The sequence below is a fragment of the Colobus angolensis genome, unplaced genomic scaffold, assembly GCF_000951035.1.
Source record: "Colobus angolensis palliatus isolate OR3802 unplaced genomic scaffold, Cang.pa_1.0 Scaffold130, whole genome shotgun sequence".
NCBI lineage: Eukaryota > Metazoa > Chordata > Mammalia > Primates > Cercopithecidae > Colobus > Colobus angolensis.
This window is the reverse complement of record NW_012114253.1, coordinates 2,600,073-2,611,426: the sequence shown is the minus strand read 5'-3', so window position 1 is coordinate 2,611,426 and position 11,354 is coordinate 2,600,073. Positions and strand designations below refer to the sequence as shown.

The window sequence follows — 11,354 nt, the reverse complement described above, 5'->3', positions numbered from 1 at the left end:
GTGCCTATAATCCCAGCTACTCGGGAGGCTGAGGCAGGAGAATCACCTGAATCTGGGAGGCAGAGGTTGCAGTGAGCTGAGATTGTGCCACTGCACTCCAGTCTGGGCAACAGAGCAAGACTCCATCTAACAAAATAATAATAATAAAGCTAAACTTTGACCAAATTCATTCATTCATTCAATACAATTTCTCCTGATGCCCTACAATGCATTCTCTACATAGTGGCCTCAGTGACCTTTTTGCTACATGGACCAATCATGTCACTAGGTTGCTTAAAAGCCTGCAAAGGCCTCCCATCACATCAGGATAAATCCCAATCCTGGTATAATGGCCTAAGAGGGGTGTCCAATCTTTTGGCTTTCCTGGGCCACACTGGAAGAAGAATTGGTTTGGGCCACACATAAAATACACTAACACTAATGATAGCTGATGAGCTAAAAAAAAAAAAAATCGCAAGAAAACCTCATAATGTTTTAAGAAGGTTTACGAATTTGTGTTGGGCCGCATTCAAAGCTGTCCTGGGCTGTATGCGGCCCACAGGCCGAAGATTGGACAAGCTTAAAAGTCCTGTGCAATCCAGTTGCTGCCTGCCACTAAACTCCATCTCATGTCCCCACACTGGTCTTGTTCACTACGCTACAGCCACACTGTCTTTCTGCTCGTCCCCTCCAGGCCCTTGCACCTGCTATTCTCCCCACCAGGAATACCCTTCCCTGACCATCACATCATCTGGCCTCAGCCCAGATGTCACCTCCTCTGAGAGACCTTCCCTGACCACCCAGTCTATAGTACTAGGTTGGTGCAAAAGTAACTGTGGTTTTTTGCAATTTAATAGCAAGACCCACAATTACTTTTGCACCAACCTAATATCTCTGTCTTCTATCCCAGCACCCTCTTAAATTTTTATCATACTCATTCTAATCTAAAATGTTTTTTTTTTTAAATTATTTCTTTACCTGTGTATACAAAGAGTATAGAAGTTTCTTAAGGCAGTTCCCTGGTTGTTTTTTCACTGCCACACCCCTAGCTTTCTGGACAGGCCCTAGATCACTGCAGGCATTCAGGAAATACTTGCTGGATGAATGAAGAGGGGGCTAGGATGTGGGAAGCCCTGTTCTGGGCCTTAGTGCAGATCAGAGGATGAAACTGACAAGTTCCCTGCTCTTAAGGGGCTGACATTCTGGTGGGAGATAGGCAATAATATGCCAATACATAATGACAAAGCGACCTAAGTTGGTCAAGGTCACAGAGCTAATAAGCGGTAGAACCAAGACACACACTCAGGAGGTCTGGCTGCAGAATCCATGCCCTCAGCAGCCCACTCAACACATCGGTAAACATTCCTTCAGGAAGTGGTCAGGGGAGGAACAGTTAGGCAGGGTGAGGGGATATGAAGTGATGGGGTGAAGTGGGGTTGGCTAATATACGTGGATGAAAGGTGTCATTCCAGCAGGGGCCTGCAGAAGTCACAGGATGGGTGGAGAGGTATTCCTTAGAGGAAACAGTATGGTGGTAGAGACAGACAAATGCACAGACAATGGTGGCTGGACACAGTGGCTCACGCCTGTAATCCCAGAGCTTTCGGAGGCTGAGGCAGAAGGACTGGAGGAGCCTGGGCAACAAAGCGAGACTCTGTCTCTACAAAGATAATAATAATTTAAAAATTAGCCAGGCATGGTGGAGCATGCCTGTGGCCCCAGCTACTCAAGAGGTTGAGGCAGGAGGATCGCTTAAGTCCAGGAGTCTGAGGAAGTTGAGGCTGCAGTGAGCCGTGATCACACTATTGCACTCCAGCCTGGTGACAAAGCAAGACCCTGTCTCTCAAAGAAAAACAAACCAAAACAAACAGAAAAAACAGACAATGACAATCCGTGTGATAAACACCGTGACAGGGGAAACATGAGAGACAGAGGGATCCCAAGACGGGGACCCTGAACCCAGCACTGGCTCCCTGGAGAAGGTGATGGTAAAGCTGAGACCTGAACAAGCAGTGAATCAGACAGGGGTGGGGTGGGCACGTCTTTGACAAAGGGAAAAGCACATGGCAAGACCCAGAGGTAGAGGAGAAATGCTTTTGAAGAACAAAAAGATGTTTGGTGCAGCCAAGGCTTGGACAATGGGTGGGTGTGAAGAAATGAGGTGGGAGTGGAAGCTGCCAAGAGCTGCCCCAGGCAGGGCCAAGTTCGTCTCACTAAGGAATTTGGCTTCCTTGTAAAGGCAACGGCCATGCGGGAGGCTGAATGAGGGTGCATGGAACCTCTTGGTACTATATTTGCAACTTCCCGTGAGCCTATAATTATTTTAAAATAAAAAGTTTTAAAAAACGTACTGGAACATCTCTATAGAATTTTAAAAACCTTTTCTTGAGGCAAAAGTAAATTATAAATGAATATTGACCTCTTAATGGGTTAATGAATCTAATAAACATGTATTAGCCCCACTACAGTGGTGACTAAGCCAGGTACATAAAGACCCCCCTTTGGGGAGATTATATTCTAGAGAGGGAGACAGAAAATGTAAACTCAGAAAGACGACCATTTTAAATAATAACTAGGGGCTTCTGAAGGAAAAGAAACCTTCAATACTTACCCAGATGTCAAGAAACAGCTGCGGGCCTCTTTCTGTTTGAAGACAGGCTGCTCAGGTTCTGGATAGTTCTTCGGAGAAATATGCAAATTGCCCTGTGGGAGCAAACCAGAAAAACCAGCCTGTGGGTCCACAGAGTGTGGGATCTGGGGAAGGCTACAGCAGAGCGAGCTGGCTGGTTAGCTAAAGCTCAGGGGAGCCTGAGCTCCTCTGGGCCCTTGCCCTGCATGTTCCTTGATGTGCGATGCTCTTCTCAGCAGAGTGGTAAGGCAGGCAGCTACCACTGCTGAGCACTCACCATGTGCCCCACACAGCCCTGCCACTTTCCATGGACGGTCTCATTTAATGTCCTTGTTCAACTCTTCGTACCTTGAGCTGTGGTCACTGCATCCAGCTCCTGGGCAGGCACCGTGTTGCCTCCACATCTGTACCTGGTGCCTAACCACAGAGTGTGCGCTCAGAAAATGCCAGTCATATGAACTGAGGAATGAATTAGCTTTTAGGCTTAAGCAAGAGCTAGATTTTCCTATTTTTCTCCCTAAAGGCACTCCCATTCTCACATGCCAATGGAGCATCAGATGGGGAAGGGAGATGGACGAAGGGCCAAGCATCTGGAATTACCCAAAGGAGATCTCAGGACCCAAAATCTGGGTCCCCCAAAATTTCAAATAATTTGAGCTTCATCCTTAGTGCCATTTTCTTTTTCTTTTCTTTTTCTTTTTTTTTTTTTGAGACAGAGTTTGGCTCTGTCGCCCAGGCTGGAGTGCAGTGGTGCCATCTCGGCTCACTGCAACCTCTGCCTCCTGGGTTCAAGTGATTCTTGTGCCTCAGCCTCCTGAGTAGCTGGAATCACAGGAGCGCACCACCATGCCTGGCTAATTTTTCATATTTTTAGTAGACACGGGGTTTTGCCATGTTGCCCAGGCTGGTCTTGAACTCCTGAGCTCAGGCAATCTGCCCGCCTCAGCCTCCCAAAGTGCTAGGATTACAGGCGTGAGCCACTGCGCCCAGTCTTTAGTGCCATTTTCAATGCCAGTGAAAATAATATTTTTTACTTCTTTAAGCTTCAGTGGGGTTTTTATTAAGTTATCAGTGGGAATGCCCTTCTCCTAGAGGTTGCCTTCCTCCCCAGCATGAGAATGAACCTGTACTGTGCCTAAAAATTGAATATTCACACTATGAGTCCAATCATGTTAAAGCAATGGAGAGGAGAAAAATGACTGGAAAAACATCCTTCAAAATTATCTCTGAATTGCCATTCAGAGATACCAGAGACTTTTCTGTATTTCTCCCAAATTTTCTGCCATAAATTCACATTGCTTTTGAACTCTCTAGAAAGTTATTTTGTGCAGGTCTCTATCCATAGAGAGGGTACTGTTTGGACATGCACAGGATGCTGGCAGTGGCTAACTCCAGGTAGGCAGAGACCCGGATTGGATTCTGGATGATTTTAATTTTTTCTTTATATATCTGTGTTTTATGAATTATTAACAGTAAGTGTTGATTTTGAGATCGGAAAATAATAATTTAAAATTACAACATGCTGCACTGGTGCCAGCTCACACCAGCTGGTGACAATCAGTTCTGTGCTTCTCCTTCCAACCCTGTGTCCAGTGACATTGGCATGTTGGGAATATTTACATCACAGAAATTGGCAAATGCTACAAATCAGGAATAATTTTGTTCTAGAGAGACGGTAGACCAGAATTAAACTGAATATACAATATGACTCTAGTTATGTTTTTAAAACATGTTTTGGCTGGGTGCAGTGGCTCATGCCTGGAATCCCAGCACTTTGGGAGGCTAAGGTGGGCGGATCATGAGGTCAGGAGATCGAGACCATCCTGGCTAACAAATGCCATCTCTACTAAAACTACAGAAAATTAACCGGGCGTGGTGGTGGGCGTCTGTAGTCCCAGCTACTTGGGAGGCTGAGGCAGAAGAATGGTGTCAACCTGGGAGGCGGAGCTTGCAGTGAGCCAAGATCACACCACTGCACTCCAGCCTGGGTGACAGAGCAAGACTCTGTCTCAAAAAAAAAAAAAATTAAATTAAAAAACAAACATGCTTCAGCCAGGTGTGGTGGCTCACATCTGTAATATCAACACTTTGGGAGACCGAGGCAGGCACATCACCTGAGGTCAGGAGCTCAAGACCAGCCTGGCCAACATGGCGAGACCCCATCTCTACTAAAAATACAAAAGTTAGCTGGGTGTGGTGGTTCATGCCTGTAATCCCAGCTACTCAGGAGGCTAATGCAGGAGAATTGCTAGAACCCAGGAGGCAGAGAATGCAGTGAGCCAAGACTGCGCCACTGTACTCTAGCCTGGGTGACAGAGTCAGACTCTGTCTTAAATAAATAAATAAATAAATAAATAACAATAAAAAATAAAACATGTTTCACAGAGCAAAAAGATCAGAAGGAAATACATCAAAATGTTTATGATCATTGTCTCTTGGTTGGTGGGGCTGAGGGACTAGAGGTGATTGGTTTCTGTTCTTTCTATTTTTCTATATTTTTAGCATTTCTGTCATGAGCTTATTGGTGCTTTTATAATGTAAAAAAAAAAAAAACAAAAACAAACTTTTAATCAGAAATAATTCTGGCCTCTTGATCCTTAGAAGGGGAGTGTTTTATCTCAGAAAGCCCTGGGCCCATGTGGCCCAGCCAAACCAGTGGGGGTGAGTTCACAGTTAAGTCCCACACATTTGACCAATAGATCTTGTCAGTAAGAAAAAGAGGCCAGGTGCAGTGGCTCACACCTGTAATCCCAGCACTTTGGGAGGCCGAGGATGGATCTCTTGAGCCCAGGAGTTCGAGACCAGCCTGGACAACATGGCAAAACCCCATCTCTACAACAAATATAAAAATTAGCCAGGCACAATGGTGAGTACCTGCAGTCCCAGCTACTCGGGAGGGTGAGGTAGGAGAATCACTTGAGCCTTGGGGGTAGAGGCTGCAGTGAGCTGAGATCCTGCCACTGGACTCCAGCCTGGGTGACAACAGAGTGAGACTCTCTCAAAAAAAAAAAAAAAAAAAAAAGAGAGAGAGATTCCCTATTTAGTAAATGATGCTGGGAGAACTGGCTAGCCATATGCAGAAAATTGAAACTAGATCCCTTCCTTACACCGTACACAAAAATTAACTGAAGATGGATTAAAAACTTAAATGTAAAACCCCAAACTATAAAAACCATAGAAGAAAATCTAGGCAATACCATTCAAGACATAGGCATGGGCACAGATGTTATGACGAAATCACCAAAAGCAATTGCAACAAAAGCAAAAACTGACAAATGAGATCTGATTAAACTACAGAGCTTCTGCACAGCAAAAGAAACTATCATCAGAGTGAACAAGCAACCTACAGAGTGGGAGAAAGTTTTTTGCAATCTATCCATCTGATAAATGTCTAATATCAAGACTCTACAAGGAACTTATGCAAATTTACAAGCAAAAAACAGACAACCCCATTAAAAAGTGGGCAAAGGACATGAACATACACTTCTCAAAAGACACTCATGTTGCCAAGAAACATGAAAAAAGCTCAACATCACTGATCATTAGAGAAACGCAAATCAAAACCACAATGAGATACCATCTCATGCCAGTCAGAATGGCAATTATTAAAAAGTCAGGAAACAACAGATGCTGGCGAGGCTGCAGAGAAATAGGCATGCTCTTACACTGTTGGTGGGAATGTAAGTTAGTTCAACCATTGTCAAAGATGGTGTGGCGATTCCTCAAAGATCTAGAAGCAGAAATACCATTTGACCCAGCAATCTCATTACGGGGTACACACCCAAAGGAACATAAATCATTCTATTACAAAGATACCTGCACGTGTATGTTCATTGCAGCACTATTTACAATAGCAAAGACAAGGAATCGGCCCAAATGCCCATCAATGATAGACTGTATAAAGAAAATGTGGTACATATACACCATGGAATACCATGCAGCCATTAAAAGGAATGAGATCATATCCTTTGCAGGGATGTGGGTGGAGCTGGGAGCCATTATCCTCAGCAAACTAATTCAGGAACAGAAAACCAAACACCACATGTTCTCACTTATAAGTGGGAGCTGAACAATGAGGACACATGGACACAGGAAGGAGAACACACACGGGCCTGTCAGCGGGTGGGGTGCAAGGAGAGAGAGCATTAGGTAACAGAGCGAATGCATGCTGGGCTCAATACCTAGGTGATGGGCTGCTAGTTGCAGCAAACCATCATGGCACATGTTTACCTATGTAACAAAACTGCACATCCTGTACATGTATCCCAGAACTTAAAAACAAAGAGAAGAAAAAGAAATGAACAAGGGTTGGTGGGACAGACAGGGCAATTCTCAGCTTCTCAGCTCTCCATGATGCCGGAATGGGGGAGCCCATGGTTTCAACCCTATGAATTGTCCAACTGGACAGGCTGGGACCCCAAACTTTTCCAGCTGCACAAGTGTAGGGGCAGCTGTGGGGTGGGAGATGCGCCACCTGCTGTGTGTCTGGTCCTTGGGGGCCTCCACCCCTTGATCTGATTTGGGATCAGGATCCAGTCCAAAGTAAAACTGGATCTTAAGTGTGTCTGAGAAGTTACACTGATTCTAAGAGAGTGCTATATTCCTGAGACGAGAAAAAGTCCCTTCTGTCAGGACCAGCAGTACCTCTGTGCCCTGGGGCCACCTAAGACACACAGGCCTGGTCCAGCAGCGCCCTGGGGCTGAGGAGTCACTGACGGAAGGAGGAGCTCCCAGCTCCTGGTAGCCTCCTGAGGTTCTTGTCCCGGGTACTGTGAAGACACCAAATGATATAGTTTGGCTGTGTCCTCACCCAAATCTCACCTTGAATTATAGCTCCCACAATTCCCACATCATGGGAGGGACCTGGTGGGAGGTAACTGAATCATGGGGGTGGGTCTTTCCTGTGCTGTTCTCGTGACAGTGAGTAATTCTCAGGAGATCTGATGATTTTATAAGGGGAAACCCCTTTTCGCTTGGTTCTCACTTCTCTCTTACCTGCCGCCATGTAAGACGTGCCTTTTACCTTCCGCCGTGATTGTGAGGCCTCCCCAGGCACATGGAACTATGCGTCCATTAAACATCTTTTTCTTTATAAATCACCCAGTCTCGGGTACATCTTCATCGGCAGCATGAAAATGGAGTACTACACCGAGGAACTCCAAGAAAGACCCACACTTGACCTAGAAGAGGACGCGCTCTCCAAGGAAACAACAGATATAGAATGAGAACAACAGGTCAAACCCATGCCTACAGCTCGGCTGCACAGCCCAGACCCAGGTTGGACAGGGGTCATTCTGGAATGGGAGCTTGTTTGGATATGCTACGATTATGACTTGTGTCTAGCCAGTCACATCATCTGTCAACAAAGAAAATGCTGACTGGGTCATTTTTGTAAGTAGTGGGGGGAGTGAGACATTCCATAAATATCTGACCTCAGCTCCACAAGCACCCACAGTGGGCCCTCTGAATATTTGTTGACTGATGCCATAAACAATACCATTGGATTTCTTCTTGGAGAGATGAAAAATTCCAAAGTCAGCACCATGGAGAAAATCAAACATGGTCAATACCATCTTTGAAAATCCTTTAAATCGTCCTTAAAACTCCATGACCTGGGCCTTTAGAAGATCACATGCAAGAATGAACTTTTATTTTTTCTTTACATGCCAGCCAGCTCTGGCCTTTTTTCCCCCCCTTGGAGCAGTCAGTGAAGCTCGAGGTCAGTTTTTTGTTTGTTTGTTTGTTTGTTTTTGAGACAAAGTCTTACTCTGTTTCCCAACCTGGAGTGCAGTGGCACAATCTGGGCTCACTGCAACCTCCACTTCCTGGGTTTGAGCAATTCTCCTGTCTCAGCCACCCAAGTAGCTGGGATTACAGGTGCACACCACGATGCCTGGCCAAGTTTCGTATCTTTAGTAGAGACAGGGTTTCACCACGTTGGCCAGGCTGGTCTCGAACACCTGGCTCAAGTGATCCTGTCACCTTGGCCTCCCAAAGTTCTGGGATTACAGGCGTGAGCCACCATGCCCAGCCTCAAGGTCAAATTTGATGTGACTTATATTAGTGTGGGTAAGTGATTATATTAGTGTGCCGCCTCTCCCATGCTGCTCCAGCCATACCCTGCTCCTTGCAGCTCCTGGACCCCACCAGGCTTTCTCTCTCCTTTTTCTGATCACAGTTGAGTTTTTAAATGATTCTGCTGTGCAGTAAAATAACCATTAATAGGGAGATGGCTACAATGTCACGGGAAGGCTGAAGACTAATTATTCTGGGGCCAAGGAGAAAGAAAAGCATTTGGCTAAGAAATCATTTACAACACGTAAAGCTATGGCACCATCCTTAGGCCAGAAATGCCACAGAGCATAGTTGAAGGTTACAATACACATGCACCCCACAGCCAAAATAAGACAATCTTGAGATGCTCCTAGAAGGGCAGAGTCTAGACGGGCCCAGGTTAGCACCCTCTGCAGCCATTTAGAAGAGATACCCATTTATTCCACACCTCTATCCGAAGTCAAATTGGAAGCTGGAGGTCAGTGAGGCATCTCAGGAGGTCTCCATGGCAACAGTTCCAACATAGAAGAACCCAGAGGGTTTTGGACAATCACATTGCAGACCAGAAGAAAACAGAGATGCTGGCACGGAAGGAAAGCTCCCCTCCCACCCTCGCGTCAGCGGTCTGGAGGGGCAGGAAGGTGGGTGGGGTGACAGTGCCATTGGGGTGGACACCCAGGCCCTGTGATGTGTGCCCACATTTACCACTGCTCTCTTCCTTCCTCTGGCGGGTATTAATCACCACCACCTCTTACTGGGTCACACCTCTCCACACATCTGTTTTTTTCTGCCCTCACCCCAGCTGTTCATACACAGCACCCAGAGAGCACCATCTCAGAGTCAGGCCATGCCCCTCCTCTGCTCCAAACCCTCCAAGACTCCCTTCTCAAAGTCAAGGTCCTTACAATGGTGATGGGGCTGCTGCAATCGGCCTGAGTGGCCTCTCTGCCCCTCACCCCCACCGCCTCTCCCATGCTGCCCCAGCCACACCTTCTTCCCTGCAGCTCCTGGACCCCACCAGGCATGCTCCCACCTCACGGCCTTTGCATTGGCCGTTCCCACAGCTAGGAATGCTTATCCCCCAAATAAGCACACAGCCAACTCCCTCACCTCCTTCCTGTCTGAGATCAAATCTCACACTTCGGTGCAGCCACCCTGCCCACTGCCCGTTCTAGCCCCTTTACCCAGATGCTCTACTTTGTCCACAGCACACACCAGCCTCCCAATTCTGTATCAGTTACTCATTTACATTTACCTTCTGTCTCCCTCTGCTCACAGGTAAGCACAGTGGGAACTCAGCAACATTTGTTGACTGAACGGTGGTTTCCACTTGGGATAACTACAAAATAATTACAGAGACAAATTTGCCTGAGAAGGAAGTGGGAGAAATGGCAAAGTCTGTAATAGTCCATTTGACCCACTGGTTTTCAAACTGCCCCCCAGAGCCCCAGAGTGATGGGCTAAATAAGACCCAGGGGGGAACCCTCAATACCCCACCTCCAAATTATAACAGCACATGATTCAGCAATGCCACTTCTGGGTATATATGCAAAACAACTGAAAGCTGGGTCTCCAAAAGATATTTGTACACCCATGTTTACAAAATTATTCACAATAGCCAGGAGTTGGAAGCAACCCAAATGCCCATCTACAGACAAATAGATCAACAAAATATGATCCATACACACAGTGGAACATTATTCAGTCTTAAAAAAGGAAGGTTATAGGCCAGGCACGGTGGCTCAAGCCTGTAATCCCAGCACTTTGGGAGGCCAAGACGGGCGGATCACGAGGTCAGGAGATTGAGACCATCCTGGCTAACATGGCGAAACCCTGTCTCTACTAAAAAATACAAAAAACCAGCCGGGCGTGGTGGCAGATGCCTGTAGTCCCAGCTACTTGGGAGGCTGAGGCAGGAGAACGGCATGAACCTGGGAGGTGGAGCTTGCAGTGAGCGGAAATCGCGCCACTGCACTCCAGCCTGGGTGACAGAGCGAGACTCCGTCTCAAAAAAAAAAAGGAAAAAAAGGAAGGAAATTCTGACACATGTTACAACATGAATGATGAATGTACCCTGAGAAGTTATGACATAAGCCAGTCACAAAAAGATAAATGCTGTACAATTCCACTTCTGTGAGGTATGAGGAGTAGTCAAATTCATAGAGAGAGAAAGTAAAATGAATGGTGGTTGCCAGTGGCTGTGGGGAGCAGGAACAGGGGAGGGAGTTGGTTGTTTAATGGGTGTGGAGTTTCAGATCTGCCAGTTGGAAAGTTCTAGAGATTTGTTGCACAACGATGTGAATATACTTGACATTACTGAACTACACACTTAAAATGTGTGCCCTTTTCCAAAAGCACAGTTTAATAATAAAATCAGCTTCGATTTTCTGGGGCCTACTTCCATGATCCCACTTCAGCTTCCCAACAACTTTATGAAGAAGAGACAATCGTCCCCATTTTACAGATGAGAAAACTGAGACTCACAGAAGATTACAATGAGACAACTCACAGAAATTTACAACGGTAAATTTCATGGTATGTGTATTTTATCACAATTTTTACATTAAAAAAAAATTAGGGCCAGACGCAGTGGCTCACATCTGTAATCCCAGCACTTTGGGAGGCTGAGGTTGGGTGGATCACCTGAGGTCAGGAGTTCAAGACTAGCCTGGACAACATGGTGAAACCCCAT

The 11,354-nt window shown here is 46.1% G+C and overlaps 1 protein-coding gene across 2 annotated transcripts in view; it reads right to left on the bottom strand.

Moving 5' to 3' along the window:
* Positions 1 to 11,354, bottom strand: part of TMCO4 (transmembrane and coiled-coil domains 4) — a 129,868-nt gene that overhangs the window by 113,524 nt on the left and 4,990 nt on the right. Inside the window, exons 2-3 of one of the 2 annotated variants that reach the window (XM_011934009.1) lie at positions 5,483 to 5,603; positions 2,591 to 2,682 (exon numbers count right to left, since the gene is read on the bottom strand). The gene's annotated coding sequence lies outside the window, so the exon portion shown is untranslated. The remainder of the gene's footprint in view (positions 1 to 2,590; positions 2,683 to 5,482; positions 5,604 to 11,354) is intronic. The other variant, XM_011934008.1, reaches the window with a different exon arrangement.